This window comes from Mobula hypostoma, chromosome 17 (genome assembly GCF_963921235.1).
Source record: "Mobula hypostoma chromosome 17, sMobHyp1.1, whole genome shotgun sequence".
Taxonomy (NCBI): domain Eukaryota; kingdom Metazoa; phylum Chordata; class Chondrichthyes; order Myliobatiformes; family Myliobatidae; genus Mobula; species Mobula hypostoma.
In genome coordinates this window covers 49523508-49543118 of record NC_086113.1, presented here as the reverse complement: position 1 = coordinate 49543118, position 19611 = coordinate 49523508, and the positions used below count along the sequence as shown (strand labels likewise).

The 19611-nt window shown below is 42.5% G+C and overlaps 1 long non-coding RNA gene across 1 annotated transcript in view; it reads right to left on the bottom strand.

Annotated features, from left to right (window-relative positions):
* The window catches only part of LOC134358018 (uncharacterized), a 44522-nt gene extending 40706 nt beyond the window's left edge, over nt 1-3816 (bottom strand). Inside the window, exon 1 of the long non-coding RNA XR_010020775.1 lies at nt 1732-3816. This is a non-coding gene — a long non-coding RNA (uncharacterized LOC134358018). The remainder of the gene's footprint in view (nt 1-1731) is intronic.
* Between the last annotated feature and the right edge of the window lie 15795 nt (nt 3817-19611).

Here is a 19611-nt window from a genome sequence, read left to right as displayed (position 1 = left end):
GAATGGATGTTGAACCCGTGAACACTACCTCACTACTATTTTTATTTCTAGTTTTGCACTATTTATTTAATTTAACTATATATATTTATACTTACTGTAAATCACAGTTTTTTAAAACTCTATTATTGTGTATTGCATTGTACTGCTGCCTCAAAGTCAACAAATTTCACGGCATGTGCCCTGATATTAAACCTCATTCCAAATCTCCTTCCATGACTCCATGACCAGCTATTATACTTGCTGTTCCACCTAGCGATTTTTTAGCTGAAGGACCTCCGTAAACACGGATTTCTTGCAAACATGCACAAAGAATAAATAGCTGAGAGAGAAAAGGACTCACACGGTATAGGATAGAGGCAAAGGAATTGGGATAAGCAGTTCCTCCAAGATATGGCACAGAAACAGTGAAGGAATCCAACAGTTCCAATGTTACACAGTGCTACAGTTCTATATTGCTCCTTCATATATTGAATGATGTAAGTACAAAACCAACAGAATCAATAAAAATGGTATTGTGAGCTGAAGTGCCAAGCAGCAGGTTAAAGTTTAAAGAGGGCGCACCAGTCAGCCTTTTCACTCTTATGAGCACATACTGAATGCACACAAATACCTGGTAGCTTTGTAGTTAAATTACTGGATTAACAACCAGAGATCTGGACAATCGATCTGGAGGTGTATACTGTCAAGGCAGCTGGGGAACTTAAATTAACTAAATAAATCTGCAATTTGGAAAGAAAATGGCTATCTCCACTCGATAAATGTGAAAACACCAGGGTGCTTCCATAATGTCATTGATGGAAGAGAATTTGCCATCCTTGCCCAAGCTGGCCTGTATGTGACTCCAGACCCTCAATACGGTTGACTCTTTAACTGCCTTTTTAGTTAAGCACAATTATGAATGGACAATAAAATGATGGCCGCATCCCATAAATCAATACACATTTTCACAAAATAGAATTTGCATATTTAACCTGCAACAATTTGCATAATATTGTTAATGATTTCTACTGAAGCAGTTTAGATTTACAAATTCATGTAAATTTTTGTTATCAAATTCATCAGTGAAAATGCAAACTTGAAATTGAAACTTTGCCAACAAAGGTCGAAAAATAAATTTCAGTGATGTAATTTGCTTCCCTGTTTTGTTCGGAATTATGTTTCAACCGTATTATGCATTTTATCCAGTTTTATTATAGATGATACTTTATAAAATTATCTGTGTTGAGATTTAACACCCTGATTTATGCAGTAGAATATTTGGGTGTTTTACTGCTGGTCTAAGATCTATTTTTAAAGCTAGACACTGCATACGTATGTACTGAACCACTGATGCTGTGGCAAAGTGCTTTTCTTTCTACTGTGAGAAGACTGATGGGATTCAAATGTAAAATCTAATAGCGTGGTAGGGATTTGCACTGGATTTGTTCTATTTCATCGAGAAAAGCAATATAGCGCCAGTCTAGAAATATTGTGATTTAAATATTATGATTATCTTAAGATGCATATCTGTTCAGTTTTGCATTAGATGCAATGCAGTGTGTTCAATTATCGAGATTTTTAAATACAAAATCATTCTGAAAGATTTTTATTCTCTGAAGACTGGACTGTTTAGAACTTAATAAATCAGTTACCTTGTAGCAAATGACAACAGTGGAAACAGCAGGACTGAAAACAATGCCTAACATTAGGGATATTTACTTAGAGCTTTGTGGATAAAAGAAACCCTCTTACCGTTATGTTAGTAATTGTTTTCATTTTCTGTCCGTGACTTCTATATAGCTTTTATGATGATAAATTACGAACCAGGAGCTTTCTAGACAGGTGTGAGTATATTTTGTAGACGATTCTACAAATGCTGATTTCAATTAACACTTCTCTCAATGAAAATTGCCAGGACTGTAGTTCTGGAAGGTTAGAAAACGGGCAAAACCTGCACAGCTTGATAGTCTTCTTTGCCATCTACATAGTCCTCATCCTCTGCGCATACATATAAGTGGGATTCCCCGGGAACAATGGAATCAGCAATACAGTCTGCACTGAGTGCTGAAGTGAACGCTGTGCTCCGGTCTTTTTAAGGATCTTTATTTTTGGCTCAGAATCAGCCATTGGGTTAAAGTCACTGCATTTAAACTGCGTAGCTCTGTGTACTTGACTTACACCGACACAATATCAGAAGAGGGCTTACGTATTACCGAAGAGGAGAGTTGATCCTGACATAGCAACAGCTTTGAAAAATGGATAAGATTTCCAAATTATGCGGAGTTCCGAAGCAGTACAATTAAATGGGGAAAAACAGAGTAAAGGTAAAAGCCATCAAGATTATGAATTTGCTTCTATCATCATTAATATGCTGAACTTTCACTGAATACAGCCTCATGATGGAAGTGCAATCCTCGCAGTCTTATTACCACATGATTAGAAGGATATTTTTGCATACAAAGCACCCACATTTTGACAGCCTGTCAGATCCAAATTGAAAATTTATGTATGAATTTTTCTACATATATACAAAATTCCAATCATACCAACCTATCCAAAAAGGTGAATCCGGGATGATTTAATCCATGAATTATTCAGTTGCAAGTGTCTGCTGGAATTGCTATGTGCGAAGGGTTTCTGTGGCATTTTGCACTGCAGACTCTCCATGAGACTTACATTTTTTTTTTGATTCCTTCAATAGCAATCCTCTGTCCCCCTTTGTAGAACTGTCCCTTGAGGGGCTATGCTGATATGCATCAAATTGGCAGCAACATAAACGTGCTACTGTCTCCTAATGCAACCATCACTGACTGTAATTTTTTTTGGCTCATTAGATAAGACATCCTGGCCTTGGCTGGAGCTTCTGAACTTGAGACAGAAATATGCAAAGATACAATCAGGGTTACAGAGTCAAGCGAACGGTTGCATTCCAGGTGATGATACACTGCTTCTTCTTGTTATCCTGGTATAATTTCTTTCCCTCAGCAGCATCCCATTTATTCTGTTAAATCCTTCAGGTAGAATGAGCAGATTAATATACTAATTCCGGTAGTTGAAGCTCAGATAAAGACAGGTATTAAAAGACATTTTAATCCAAACGCTGCCGCAGAGCCACACTGAAAATCAGATGGTCTGGGGTTTTATAGCTGCTTAAAACTGCAGTAGATAGTGTAACTGTGAGTAACTCCATTTTCCACAGGCTCCAGCAGTCAGACACTGCATTCCCTGGGATTCTCCACACAATGGCCAGTGATGCTTGGTGCAAGATAGCTGCTGCCCTGCATCCACCAATGATTTGAAGGGAAGTAGGTCAGCAAGCCTGGCCTCTAATTTGAGTTTTGTGCTAAGCAAGAGGCAGAAACTGTTGTCAGTCCGTGTTATTATTGTGATCCCTGATCTCAGTTAAAACTGGAACATCAGGCTGCGAGGTTTGCAAAACAAAAAGGCCTTGATCAGACGGTAGATGAAAAGTACTGTATCCTTTTGTCTCGCCCTTGCAGGTATGTCGGCATGGTACAGGGAATATTTATAAAGAGCCAGGGAGGTAAGGCATCCTTTATCCTAGGCTCTCGTGCCACATTGTGGACACAGACCTCTTGCATGGTCCCTCTGCTTAACTGCAAGCACTGCATGCCAGGAAAATTAACCTGTAAATCCAGCAGGCAGTTTCTTTTCCTATTCCGCTCCCGATAATATTTTCCTCCCATCAGACCGGCGGCACAGGTGAAACTAATCCCATTGCAGCTTTGTGGGCTGCTGCAGCGTCTGCTTTGCCGCACTGCGACTGGAAAACTGCAGCAGTCAGAGCTAGCTCTCTGGCAGTTGCGATCATGAAGAAACCAGCAGCACAGTGACACTGCAGTCAGCTGACTTTGCAGTGTTATCATTTCAGTGGTGCTCCGCAGACTTAACCCGGTGCGCGTGGTGGTGCATGCGAAGGGACCTCCCGGCGAAGGGGCAGGCCCGGCTGACTAACCACGTAAAACAGCTGGCTCACTTCTGCTGCTACTTGCTTCGATATCATCTGTTTAAGTAACTTTTGGCAGGAGAGCATCGGAACAGAATTCCATTTCCTGTTGATGCAGAATGTGCACGAAAACCGCGGTAGAGATTCCCCCCCCCCCTTCCACTGGTGAAACGTCTACAATAATTGCAGCATTAATTGGATCTGTGAAGAAAATATTTATCCACCTCTTTGCTACAATGCAGTTCCTGTCTACACTTTTTCATTAGCTACTGTAACCCCTTAACGGGCAATGCAGAGCAAGTTTCCACACCAGCTGGCTGCTTGTAATTGGTTTTGTTTAAAATAGCAAGTCCCAAATGATGGCTAATTCTCAAAGGTTTGTAGCAGAATATTTAAACTATGCATAAAATAAATAATCATTCAAAAGCTTAGAACTGCGTACCTTTGTAAGAAGATGTACTTCACTTTACACTGGCACAGTAATTTTCCATTTATGTTCATTCAGATTCCTAGGCAACAAAGATAGTACAGTTTAAATGGTTTTGCAACAAATTTATCATGGATACGGGAAATTCTGCCGATGCTGGAAATCCAAAGCTACACACACAAAATGCTGGAGGAACTCTGCAGGTCAGGCAGCATCTATGAAAAAGAGTAAAAGTTGACGTTTTGGGCCAAGGCCCTTCTTCAGGAGTGGAAAGGAAGAGGGAAGGCTCCTGAATGAAAAGGTGGGGGAAGGAGAAGAGGACTAGCTGGAAGGTGATAGGTGATGCCAGGTGAGTTAGAAAAGTAAAGAGCAGAGAAGAAAGGAATCTGATAGGAGAGGGGAGTGGACCATGGGAGAAGGAGGAGGGAACACAGGGGGAGGTGATAGGCAGGTGAGAAGAGGTAAGAGGACAGAGTGGCGAATAGAAGAGGGAACGGAGAGGAGGGAAAATTTATTTTACAGGAAAGAGAAATTAATATTCATGCCATCAGGTTTGATGCTACCCAGACAGAATATGAGGTGTTGCTCCTGCACCCTGAGGCTGACCTTGTCATGGCACAAGAGAAGGTCCTTGACCTGTCGGGACAGGAATGGAGATCAGAATTAAAATGTTTCAGCACCGGGATATTCTGCTTTTGTCGGATGGAATGGACGTCCTCAATGAAGCAATCCCCCAAATTATGACAGGTTTCACCACTGCAGAGGAGGCCGGATAGAATAGGCAACCCCAGCAGATTTGTTTGGGGCCCCGAATGCAGGTGAGGGAGGAAGTGAACGGGCAGGTGTAGCACTTTGGCCACTTGCCAGGATAAGAGCCTGGAGGGAGATTAGTGGAGAGGGATGAATGGACAATAAGAGAGGTATGCCTATGGAAAACGGAGTGGAGGAGATGAAGATATGTTTGGAGAGAGGATTTCTTTGAAGAAGGCGGAAGTTGCAGAGAATAATCTGTTGGATGCAGAGACTGGTGGAGCAGTAGGTAAGGACAAGAGAAACTTTATCACTGTTAAGACAGCAGGAAGATGGGGTGAGTGTGGATGTTTGGAAAATGGAGGAGATGTGGGTGGGGGCAATGGTGGAGGAATGGAAACACCATTCTTTGAAGCAGGAGGACATCTCTGATGTCCTGGAAAGGATAGTATGCTGGGAATAGATGTTGTGGAGACAAAGTAAGTGAGAAAAGGGAATAGCATTTTCACAGAAGACAAGGTGGGAAGAGGAATAGTCAAGATAGCCATGGGAATCGGAAGGATTATAAAAGATGTCAGACAACAGTTTGTTTCCAGAGATAGCAATGGAGTGATTGAGAAAGGGGAGGAAGGTGTCAGAAATGGGCCAAGTGAATTTAAGGGCAGGGTAGAAGTTGAAGGCAAAGTTAATGAAATTGACGAGCTCAGCATGGGTGCATGAAGCAGCACCAATGCAATTACCAATGTAGCAGAGGAAGAAATGGGGAGCTTTACTGAGGAAGGCTTGGAAAATGGACCATACTATGTAGCCAAGAAAAAGGCAGGCATTGCTGGGGCCCATGTGGGTGCTCACGGTTACCCTTTAAGGGTAAAATGGGAGTAGCTGAAGGAAAAATTGTTCAGGGTAAGATCCAGTTTTGCTAGATGGAGGTGGGTGGTGGTGGAGGGGAATTAGTTGGTTCTTTTACTAAGAATGAAACAAAGAGCTTTAAGGCCTTCTGGATGGGGAATAGATGTGCACAGAGTCTGGACATCCATGGTGAAAATGAGGGAATTGAATGTTAGAGATTGAGAGCAAGAGAAGTGTCACAGATGTAAGTGGGAGGAGACTGAACCAAGGGGGATATATCATGGTTTTAATGATAAGATTGAGCACAAGGCTATAGCACAGAATTAAAGATCAACTCAGAAATAACTATGGAATAACAGCAAAATTTCAAAATATTTTTGTCCTTTAAATATTTCTGTATCTTGTCCAAATGTTTTAACTCACGTGATTGCTCATAGTGTTGGTATTGAATCATGTCCAAGTGATATCAATGAAACAAGTCCAATTCTACATTGAATTGCAGCAATGATTTTGTTTTTGTTACTAGTCTAAGCACAGTTTCACCAGATTGTATGTTGCTTTGCATTACCTTCTTCATCAATAATACAGCAGATGGTGACTTCCAGGGATCTCTTTGATGCAAGCACAAGAGACTGCAGATACTGGAATCTGGAACAACCCATGAAGTGCTGGAGGAACTCAGTGGGTCAGGCAGTATCTGTGGAGGGAAATGGGCAACTGATGTTTCAAGTTAAGGCCCTTCACCTGGACCACATCACCTCTCTAGTAATGTTTGAGGTAGCTATTGAAAATAGTGCAAGAATGATTCAGAAATGAGGAGCACTCCAATTTCCTCCCACCCATAGTCAAGAATCTAATGACACTTTGGGACTAGTTGGCAAGATTCTACAAAGATCTTGGTCTAGATGTCATGTCCTTCTGCCCAAACAACACTGAGCAATTGTGGTATTAATAAGCCTGTGAAAATTGCTCAATGGGGTTAAAGGAATAGCCTTTTATGGTTAAGGCAAAAGAAAGTGGTCTGGGATTGTCAGAGATCAGATTTTGCAGTCTCACCACATTGCTGCATGTGACTATTTGGAAAGTATTAGGAGATAAGATGAAAGGATTCTGTGCTAACTTACTAAAGGCATTGAATAAAATACAGTGAGTTGACAAAATCATGTAATATGCTCACCATGTTAGCCAGGAAATGACAACTTAATTAAGAAAGACCCTATTACCTCTTGTGCCTCAATGACATCAGTATCTGAGTTCTTCACTATGGGTATCCCAAGGGCCACTAGTGACAGGTTATCAGAAGCAGCAGATCACCATTGTCTAAACACAAAAGTAATTGGATAATTGTCATATTTACCGAGATGCAGTGAAAAGCTTGGTTTGTATGCCACCCAGACATATCATCTCATACATAAGTACATGAAGATAATACAAAAGGGGGAAAAACAGGTACATGGAGCAATATAAGGTGCAAGAACCATGACGAGGTAGATTGAGAGATCAAGATTCTTTATAAAATAAGAAGGCCATTCAAAAATCTAATAACAGTAAGGTAGAAGATGTCCTTGATTCTGGTGGTGTATGTTATCAAGCTTTTGTATCTTCTTCTCGATGGAAGAAGGTAAAAGGGAGAATGTCCAGGACCGTGCTTTGATCATTTATTTATTTATTGAGATACAGTGTGGGATAGGCCCTTCTGGCCCTTTGAGCCACAACACAGGGCAATCCCCTGATTTAATCTGAGCCTAATCACAGGACATTTTACAACCACCAACTAACCTACCAACTGGTACATCTTTAGACTGTGGGAGGAAACTGGAGCACCCAGAGAAAACCCACGAGGTCATGGGCAGAACGTACAAACTCCTTACAGGCAGTGGTGCGAATTGAACCCGGGTCGTCTGTGCCATAAAACGTTGTGCCAACCACTACGCTACCGTGTTGCCTGCTTGCTGAAGCAGAAGGAAGTGTAGGCAGAGTCAGTGGAAAGAAAGTTGGTTTGCATAATAGTCTGGAAAAAGTCTGGCAGATTTGTGACCCTGCAATTTTTTTCTGCCAACTGCATACTTCAGATCAGGACTAACTGAAAACCCAGAAGTTAAATAGATGGGGGCAGTTGGAATGCCAGTCATGCTGTAGAAAAAAAACATTCAATTTAATATGTACCCTTTCCGCTCAAACCTTCATTCTATGTTCGTTCATTACCATCACACTGTACCTGCAGTGCATATGAAATATATGATGCAATGTCAAAAGGAAATGTCAACATAGATTGGCATCAGCCAGACAAGGAGCTTCCAAGAATGTACCTAAACCATCAGTGGTTATATGACATGGTCTGAAGATGGGAGAGCATAAACAGCACCAATCACTGAGTGTTTGTCTAGGCTGCAGAGTCTGCTCCTGGCAGAATTGGGAATCTGCCCATATAAACATAGCTGGATGAGAGAGACGACAGGATCTGCTTGCAGTCTATAACTTGACAAGTTGCATTCTATACTTGGTAAGACACTTACCAACTTGCTTTGTAAGTGGATTGTAGTTTGGAGGACCTGAGGTGTGATTTTTTCTCTATCAGTGTAAATGCAATAATTTTAGTCACCCTCGATTCTTGAATATTTTTAATTATTGCTACATCACAGGTGTATCCGTCAGGCCTTGCTAAAATGACACCTTGAATATGCTGTATGATTTTGATCTCCTTTGCTACAAAAAGGATGTAAAAGTAATAGAGCAAAGATTTGCCAGTAAATGAAAGTCAAGAAAACTGCAGATGCTGAAAATCTGAAATTAAAACAAATTATGTTGGAATCAATTCAGTAAGACAAGCTGCATACTATTCTTGGGATGGTGAGTCTGTTATATGACAAGAGATGATGATCTGACATGATAATATTTCCATCATTTCTGTTTTCATTTTAGATCTTCAGCATTTGAAACTGTGAAATTCTCTACCACAGAAAGCAATTAAAAACAAATCGTTAAGCTTGCTCAAAAGGATTCTCAGGGTTAAAATAGATCAAGCCATATGAGGAGATAGCCGGTTCATATTGAATGGTAGAGCAGACCTGAAGCTCAAAGTTCAAAATACATTTTATTTTCAAAGTAGGTATAAATTATACAACCTTGATATTTCTCTGCTTAGAGGCAGCCACAAATCTAGAAACCAAAACGAACCCAATTTTAAAAAAGACCAACACCCAATGCGCAGAGAGAAAAATAAACAAATCGAATCAAATCATTCTAACAATAAAGCAAACATCAGCACTCGGAACAAAATCGAGTCCGTAAACCCAAAGCCGGGAGCAGCCAGATTAAGCCCCTAGTCTCAGTCTATTACACAGAGGCAAGCTGCCGTGAAGCTCACAGACGCTAAGCCCGAAGTAACCGGTGCATGACATGGCCCCAGCCTTAGTGCCAAAGACAGCAGACTAAAACATTGTGGAGCAGAACCAGATCGACCCTCATCTCTGGTCCCAACACCTTGCCTTTTCAGTCCAGTTGGCCCAGCATTTAAATTGTCCGAGCACCAGGTCGTCCTCCAATCTCAGGACCGGGCCCCGCTGCAGTGATATGCTCTGGGCCTGTTCTGGCCCGTACTTGACCTGTCCAAATCTCACACCTGCACACCTTGGCCCTTAGATCAGCCTTGCCTTCGCTCACCTCTTCATTGTTTGCAATGTTCGTTTACCACAATTCTCCATATAAGAAGTGTTATTAATAGAGTCGAATTTCTTGCTTTGAGAACCATCAGTAAGCTGTCACCCACGTTCAGGCGCGCCATCTTAAACAGCAAGTTAAAGGCTTACCCTTCCCACTTTCTATATCTCTGTGTTCTCGCATTTGAGGCGAGCTTACATTTCGCTGTTAGTTTGTTGCATCACAGCCCTGTCCTATTACATTTGCTTTCTACACAACAACTCTTCCATTGCTGTGCACAACCTCTTTTCCTCAGGCCCATGATTAGAGTGCTGTATCCTCTCTAAGCTGCTGCTCATTGGTTTTGGTTTCCCATGTTATACTCACTTCCTCTCCATTTTTCCATGCTGGGCAAATACGTGGCTTGTGCTCATCCCAGACCCATCCATGTGTGTTTCTTCACTCACAACCATTCTTCGATTTCCTTGCTGTACAATGTCTCCAGACTTCCACGCTCCATCTTTGATGTGATGCTCTTTTGCTTCATCAGTTAAAATGATCCATTATTATGTCTGTTTTGATGAAATACTGTTCACCTGATCTCTACAATTGTTTCTTTATTAAGTCCAATATGATGGAAAATATTCTAGTCTGATGTGGTAATAATTTATGGGTGTGAGCTCGTACACTTCTATTTGAGAATTACTGGTATCAGAATTTTATTGGAACTGCCATAGCTTCAGTGTGTTTTATCACCTTTTCCAAACACATATAAAACTGATGACGCAGAGAGGCCTGCCACTTTTGAGAGAGGATCCCCTGGGCTTCACCTGCTGGAATATGTACAGCACTTGAGTAAATTAAGGCCTTGTTTCTCGACAGAGGGTCGATCTGGTTCTGCTCTGTGACGATTTACTCCGCTCTCCTCGGCACTGAGGCTCAGGCTGTGTTGTGCCCTGGCTGCTCAGGGCTTAGCATCTGACAGAAAAACTTGCACCAAGGTTTACCTTCAGAACAAACTTCCTTTATTACAAGTTGATGTCAATGGGGAAGAAGTGTGTCCTGGAACAAATGCTCTGGAGGATTTTATACTATTTCATACCTAATCTTTGCCCTTTATCATTACTGCACATACACAGTGAATACAAAAAGCACAATAATTGATTTACAATGATGAGTTTCAATACCCAGCTTTTGCCTTATATGTGCAATGTTCAGCTTCCCTTCTTGGAGGATATAGGATTGTTGTTATGCAGAGTCCAAGCATGGGGTTACTATGAGTCACCGGAGACAGCAACCTGTGGTTTGGGTCAATCTAGCCAGACCTAGCATATGGCCATCTCTTGTTTCACTGTTACAGACATCTGTAACTGCAGGCAACTAGAACATGGAACATAGAATATTACAGCACAAGAACCGGACTTCAGCCCACAATATTGTGCTGAACTCATTAAATTAGTAATGGAATGTCCAACTAAACTAATCCCTCCTGCCTACACAATGTCCACATTCCTCTATTTCCTGCACAACCATGAGCCTATCCTCGAGCTTCTTGAAAGTCTCCATCATATTTGCCTTTACCGCCACTCCAGGCGGGACATTCCAGATACCTATCACTCTGTGTAAAAAAAACTTGCCGTGCACATCTCCTTTAAACTTACCCCCTCTCAGCTTAAATGCATTCCCACTGGTATTAGACAATTCTGCCCTGGGAAAACGATACCGGCTGTCTACTCTGAACTAGCAGAGTAATTCACTTGGTCTTCAGGATATGGGGCGGGGTAGAGAGGAGTGAGGGGATGCAGAGAGGATCTGAGGGTAAATAAAGAGAATGAAGGGGATTAGTGAAGACAATTGGAATCACGGGTCCAGGTCAGTAAGTGAGAGAGTGATCACACTCTTGAGTTGGCTTATTACTCTATGGATTTATTGAGTATGCCCACAAGACAATAAATCTCGGGGTTATATATGATGACGTATATGCACTTTGATAATAATTTACTTTGAACTTTAATGAATGGTTTTTGATCCAAAACATTATCTGATGATGGTCTGACATGCCAATATTTCCATCATTTGCTGCTTTTATTTTAGATTTTTTGCATTTGCAGTTTTAGTTTTGAATTTTCAGGGCACAAACTCTGACTAGGTGTTAGGATTTTCAGGAGAGTGGACAAGGCTAGGTTCCTTTCGGGAAGGTATCTTGTCATGGTCAGTTGGAGGAACGATGGGCAATTGAGGACTGAAGTTGCCTGGGGTCCTTGACGACAACACCAGCAAGGGAAGGTCATGGCTGGGTAGTAGGAAAAGGTGAAACCTACTTGGGAGAAGCCATATGCCTCGGATAACTGGGTGGTGCCCCAGTTAATATAGGGCCCTTTAGCTAAAGCTGAAACAGGCCTCAATTCTCTGGCTATGACCCATTTCATTGAAGAGCCACACATTAGTCTCAATATGAATTTTGTTCAAGTGACATCTGGGTGACACTACTGCCCATGTTGTGTGGTCAGGTGTGACACAAACATCTGGAATAATGCCACCAGAAAACTAAGAACCAAATTATGTTTGTATCCAGTTTTCTAAAGAAAGCAGGATTATTGCGTCCTGTGGTGTGTGATGGTTAAATTACTGAATCCTGTACCACTGGTCCAGAGACGTAAATTGATGTTCCATCATGGTAGCTTGGAATTTAAATTCACATAACTGAATACATTTGGAATTAAAGTTAGCTTCAATGTCTGTAACCATGTTTTCATGGTTGAGGAACAAAAATCTGGTTCCCTCAATGTTCATATCTGAAAGAAATCTGTCATCCTTACCTAGAATAGACTAAATGTAGTTCCAGATCCATTAATGGTATTAGTCCCTTACAATCTCCACGGTTCAGGAGCAGTCAGAGATAGACAATAAATGATATCATGGTTTTCTTGTAACAACAAGGAAAAGAGGCGGCAAAATAATTTTGCAATATTCAAACACAGGTCAACCTGAAATTACAAACACCCTCTACGTACGATCAAGCTCACATAATGTTATTAAATTCAAAGTCTGACTTATGTTCATTCCTATAAATGGCAGAACTAGTTTCCTTCATCTCTAGACTTTTAGTACTTGTTCTTTCTTATCAGTTTTATATGCTTATGTTGCCATTATTTATAATACTCTGGAGCCGTCATTACCATATTGAGTGATTTTTCAGTATTTTCCAACTTATGGCCAAAATTGACTTCTGATATCTATAAAACTCCTGTTTGAGTACTGTTGGGGGGGACAGCTTACCCGGGGGAAGTGACAGTGGCCGTGCCTCCGGCACAGAGTCCGGCCCTGTAGCTCAGAAGGGTAGGGCAAGGAAGAGGAGGGCAGTTGTGATAGGGGACTCGTTAGTAAGGGGGTCAGATAGGCGATTCTGTGGACGCAGTCCAGAGACCCGGATGGTAATTTGCCTCCCTGGTGCCAGGATCCGGGATATTTCTGATCGTGTCCAAGATATCCTGAAGTGGGAGGGTGAGGAGCAAGAGGTCGTGGTACATATAGGTACCAATGACGTAGGTAGGAAAAAGGATGAGGTCCTGAAAGGAGAATATAGGGAGCTAGGAAGGGAGTTGAGAAAAAGGACCGCAAAGGTAGTAATCTCGGGATTACTGCCTGTGCCACGCGACAGTGAGAGTACGAATGCGATGAGGTGGAGGATAAATGCGTGGCTGAGGGATTGGAGCAGGGGGCAGGGATTCAAGTTTTTGGATCATTGGGACCTCTTTTGGCGCAGGTGTGACCTGTACAAAAAGGACGGGTTACACTTGAATCCTAGGGGGACCAATATCCTGGCAGGGAGATTAGCGAGGGCTACTGAGGTGACTTTAAACGAGAATGGTTGGGGGGTGGGAATCAAATTAAAGAGGCTAGGCGTGAGGAGGTTAGTTCACAACAGGGGGATGGGAACCAGTGCAGAGAGACAGAGGGGTGTAAAGTGAGGGTAGAAGCAAAAAGTACTAAGGAGAAAAGTAAAAGTGGCAGGCCAACAAATCCAGGGCAAGCATTAAAAAGGGCCACTTTTCAACATAATTGTATAAGGGCTAAGAAAGTTGTAAAAGAGCGCCTGAAGGCTTTGTGTGTCAATGCAAGGAGCATTCGTAACAAGGTGGATGAATTGAAAGTGCAGATTGTTATTAATGATTATGATATAGTTGGGATCACAGAGACATGGCTCCAGGGTGACCAGGGATGGGAGCTCAACATTCAGGGATATTCAATATTCAGGAGGGATAGACATGAAGGAAGGGGAGGTGGGGTGGTGTTGCTGGTTAAAGAAGAGATTAACGCAATAGAAAGGAAGGACATAAGCCGGGAAGATGTGGAATCGATATGGGTAGAGCTGCGTAACACTAAGGGGCAGAAGACGCTGGTGGGAGTTGTGTACAGGCCACCTAACAGTAGTAGTGAGGTCGGAGATGGTATTAAACAGGAAATTAGAAATGTGTGTAATAAAGGAACAGCAGTTATAATGGGTGACTTCAATCTACATGTAGATTGGGTGAACCAAATTGGTAAAGGTGCTGAGGAAGAGGATTTCTTGGAATGTATGCGGGATGGTTTTTTGAACAAACATGTCGAGGAACCAACTAGAGAGCAGGTCATTCTGGACTGGGTTTTGAGCAATGAGGAAGGGTTAATTAGCGATCTTGTCGTGAGAGGCCCCTTGGGTAAGAGTGACCATAATATGGTGGAATTCTTCATTAAGATGGAGAGTGACATAGTTAATTCAGAAACAAAGGTTCTGAACTTAAAGAGGGGTAACTTTGAAGGTATGAGACGTGAATTAGCTAAGATAGACTGGCAAATGACACTTAAAGGATTGACGGTGGATATGCAATGGCAAGCATTTAAAGGTTGCATGGATGAACTACAACAATTGTTCATCCCAGTTTGGCAAAAGAATAAATCAAGGAAGGTAGTGCACCCGTGGCCGACGAGAGAAATTAGGGATAGTATCAATTCCAAAGAAGAAGCATACAAATTAGCCAGAGAAAGTGGCTCACCTGAGGACTGGGAGAAATTCAGAGTTCAGCAGAGGAGGACAAAGGGCTTAATTAGGAAGGGGAAAAAAGATTATGAGAGAAAACTGGCAGGGAACATAAAAACGGACTGTAAAAGCTTTTATAGATATGTAAAAAGGAAAAGACTGGTAAAGACAAATGTAGGTCCCCTGCAGACAGAAAGAGGTGAATTGATTATGGGGAGCAAGGACATGGCAGACCAATTGAATAATTACTTTGGTTCTGTCTTCACTAAGGAGGACATAAATAATCTTCCAGAAATAGTAGGGGACAGAGGGTCCAGTGAGATGGAGGAACTGAGCGAAATACATGTTAGTAGGGAAGTGGTGTTAGGTAAATTGAAGGGATTGAAGGCAGATAAATCCGCAGGGCCAGATGGTCTGCATCCTAGAGTGCTTAAGGAAGTAGCCCAAGAAATAGTGGATGCATTAGTGATAATTTTTCAAAACTCATTAGATTCTGGACTAGTTCCTGAGGATTGGAGGGTGGCTAATGTAACCCCACTTTTTAAAAAAGGAGGGAGAGAGAAACCGGGGAATTATAGACCGGTTAGCCTAATGTCGGTGGTGGGGAAACGGCTGGAGTCAGTTATCAAGGATGTGATAACAGCACATTTGGAAAGTGGTGAAATGATCGGACAAAGTCAGCATGGATTTGTGAAAGGAAAATCATGTCTGACGAATCTCATAGAATTTTTTGAGGATGTAACTAGTAGAGTGGATAGGGGAAAACCAGTGGATGTGGTATATTTGGATTTTCAAAAGGCTTTTGACAAGCTCCCGCACAGGGGATTAGTGTGCAAACTTAAAGCATATGGTATTGGGGGTAAGGTATTGGTGTGGGTGGAGAATTGGTTAGCAGACAGGAAGCAAAGAGTGGGAATAAACGGGACCTTTTCAGAATGGCAGGCGGTGACTAGTGGGGTACCGCAAGGCTCAGTGCTGGGACCCCAGTTGTTTACAATATCTATTAATAACTTGGATGAGGGAATTAAATGCAGCATCTCCAAGTTTGCGGATGACACGAAGCTGGGCAGCAGTGTTAGCAGTGAGGAGGATGCTAAGAGGATGCAGGGTGACTTGGATAGGTTGGATGAGTGGGCAAATTCATGGCAGATGCAATTTAATGTGGATAAATGTGAAGTTATCCACTTTGGTGGCAAAAATAGGAAAACAGATTATTATCTGAATGGTGGCCGATTAGGAAAAGGGGAGGTGCAACGAGACCTGGGTGTCATTATACACCAGTCATTGAAAGTGGGCATGCAGGTACAGCAGGCGGTGAAAAAGGCGAATGGTATGCTGGCATTTATAGCGAGAGGATTCGAGTACAGGAGCAGGGAGGTACGACTGCAGTTGTACAAGGCCTTGGTGAGACCACACCTGGAGTATTGTGTGCAGTTTTGGTCCCCTAATCTGAGGAAAGACATCCTTGCCATAGAGGGAGTACGAAGAAGGTTCACCAGATTGATTCCTGGGATGGCAGGACTTTCATATGAAGAAAGACTGGATGAACTGGGCTTGTACTCGTTGGAATTTAGAAGATTGAGGGGGGATCTGATTGAAACGTATAAGATCCTAAAGGGATTGGACAGGCTCGATGCAGGAAGATTGTTCCCGATGTTGGGGAAGTCCAGAACGAGGGGCCACAGTTTGAGGATGAAGGGGAAGCCTTTTAGGACCGAGATTAGGAAAAACTTCTTCACACAGAGAGTGGTGAATCTGTGGAATTCTCTGCCACAGGAAACAGTTGAGGCCAGTTCATTGGCTATATTTAAGAGGGAGTTAGATATGGCCCTTGTGGCTACGGGGGTCAGGGGGTATGGAGGGAAGGCTGGGGCGGGGTTCTGAGTTGGATGATCAGCCATGATCGTAATAAATGGCGGTGCAGGCTCGAAGGGCCGAATGGCCTACTCCTGCACCTATTTTCTATGTTTCTATGTTTCTAAAACTGGAACCTATTCATTCGCACGTTTGGCCTGCAAACAAGGCAAAAATAATAGGCAATGTTTAAATTCATGTAAGTACTCTGAATGTCTTTTCCCAATTACCAATATGCTTACCGACAGAACCACTCTACGACACATGCCATAGCAGCCACCTTGTACCTGGCCCTGACACACTTAGAAGGAAAAGACACATGTCAGAATACTTCGCCATGGACAGTACAAAGCCCGGCTGCAAAAGGGGGAAGGTAGGCCTTGGGTCAAGCAGCCCTTTGCCGAAAAAAACCTAGTGCTACAGAAATGCCAACAGAAGTTCCAAAGACCTCATCCCTGGGAGAGGAAGGATACAACAAGAAGATAGGCTACACCTTCTGGTTTAAGATGGTGCTACTGAACATGTGCAACAGCTCACTTGTAGTTCAAATGGCAAGAAATTTGACTAAAAACATTACCAATAACACCTTTTCTGAAGTAAATTGTAATCAATTATCACCTCATACAATGAAGAGGTGAGCGAAGGTGAAGCGAGTTTGAGGGATGAGCTGTGCTGATGCATTGCAGAATCGATGCAGAGGGAGTGAGACATTTGGAGAGGTGAAATTGGGGCAGGAGAGTTCAATGCCCATACAACTGGCCTGGGAGAGATGTTGGATCGCTCTGGGTGCCAAGCCGATTTGGAGCAATCGAGAGTAGCTTTGGGCTGGTGAGTGAAATCTGGACCCGGAGTGAGTCGCTGGGCAGCATGGCCTAGGCCTGGAGCCTTTCGCCGCAGTGGTGTCCAGGTCCTAATGTGAGGTACTATACACAGTTTGCACAATTTAAACACCGGCCCAGATATACTGGAAAGACAGTGTGTCAGGATTTCACTCGTTCTTCACAATGTTCACTCTTTCACTCTTCTCTCCATTGGCTGAGACTGTGAAGACTGCCCCAGCTGCTGTGCTTTGTGCCCACCAATATGATGAACCGATACCGAGGCTTTGGGCCTACTCTACTCCAGGGTTCGAATCTAAGGACTCAATTTGGTTCGGAATGATTGCTCGCTTCTTTTGTTTGCGTGATTTGTTGTTTTCTTCCCCTTTCTCTCGCACATTGGGTGTTGGTCTTTATTTTTTTATATATGGGTTCTTTCGGGTTTCTTGCTTTGTGGCTACCTGTAAGCAAACAAATCTCAAGGTTATATAATTTATACATTCTTTGGTAATGAATGTACTTTGAAACTTTCAAACCTGGAGGCAGCTTGAGAGACTGGCTCAAGACAGAAGATGATGGTGAGCTACTTTCGGTAGCATATGGCCCAGTAGGAGAGATAAGGCTAAGTAAGTTATGTCAGAATGCTGCTTCTGGAATTCAGTTCAGCACTCAACACTATTATCCTACAGATTTTGGTGAACAAACACCTGCTTCTCAGCTAAATACACCATTGTGCAACTGGGTGTTGGACTTCCAAAGAAAAGGAACTCAGATAGTCAGGATGTGTGACTGCTTCCCTCTCATTATCATCCTCAATACGAGAGCCCCCAAAGGGCCGTGTGCTGAGCCTCCTGCTGTGCACTCTGCTCACACGCGACTCAATGGCCAAACATCCGAGTAATCACATAGTCAAGTTCACTGTTGACTCAATCGTGGTGGGGCTCGTCACCAACAATGATAAGACGGTCTACAGAGAGGAGGTGGAAGAGTTTAGGGCTTGGTGCCAGGCAAACAACCTCTTCCTCAATGTCAACAAGACAAAGGAAATGGCTATCGACTTCAGGAGAATTTGCATCGCTCACACCATCCCTCTTTACATTGACAGCACAGCAGTGGAAACTGTGAGCAGTTTCAAACTCCTGGGTGTGCACAACTCGCCCAGCCTCTCATGGTCCCAGAACAAATCCTACACAATCAGGAAAGCTCGCTAATGCCTCTACTTTCTGAGGAGGCTGAAGAGAGCTGGACTATGCACATCAATACCAATAACCTTCTGCAACTGCACAGCAGAGAGGATCCTAACAAGTGCATCACTGCAAAGTATGGAAACTGCACTGCAGTGAACAAGGTGGCTTTACAAAGGGTAGCCAACGCTGCCCAGTGCATCACCAGTACCAGATTACCTGTCATCAAGGAGATATATGCAGAAGGGAGCTGGAAAAAGGACAGCAATATCATGAAGGATCCCACCAACCCTGCTCTGGGCAGTTTGTCCCACTCCCATCAGGGAGGAGGCTATGCATCATTCATGCCAGGACCACCAGACTCAAAGATGGTTACTTCCCCAAGCAGTAAGGCTGATTAACACCTCCAGTCACATACCCACCCCTGCACACCCCCCTGCTTCCACTATACTATCACTTCCTGTCAGTCTCCTTATGTACAGACGCTCCTGTACCTAGTGTCACTTTATGTATCTGTAATCAATTTATGTATATAAGCTATCTTATGCATTTATATTTATTGTGTTTTTTTAAATTATTGTGTTCTTTATCTTAGTGTATTTTTTTCTTTCAGTGGATTTTTATATGCTGTGTTAGATCCAGAGTAATAATTATTTTGTTCTCCTGTACAGATGTGTACTGGAAATTATATTAAACAATCTTGAATCTGGAGAATGGATATAAAAGGCCAATATTGAAAGCATTAACAAGTAGATCATGCTGAGGATGGCGTATTTGGGATCGATTAGTATTTAGCACTCTTTTTAGCATATTAAAAGAGAAAACAAGTCATCAGAAGATTCTTGCCATCAGAGATTGAAGTGAACAGTTTTTGCTCACCCATAGCCAAGCATATTGAGTCTTGTGCAGTCCTTTAATGCACATTACGGGAAGTTATTGCAAACTTTAAAAGCACTAAATTGGACAACTGGTGGAGAAGTTGTAAAAATTTATATTGAAGCTTTTAGCACTACTTCCAAACAATGCATTTGTACAAAAATAATCTTACGAGGCCAATGCACCAAGGTAATAATAAGATGGACCCCAGAAGGAACTGGCATCAGTCGAACCTTAGTAATTCTCTG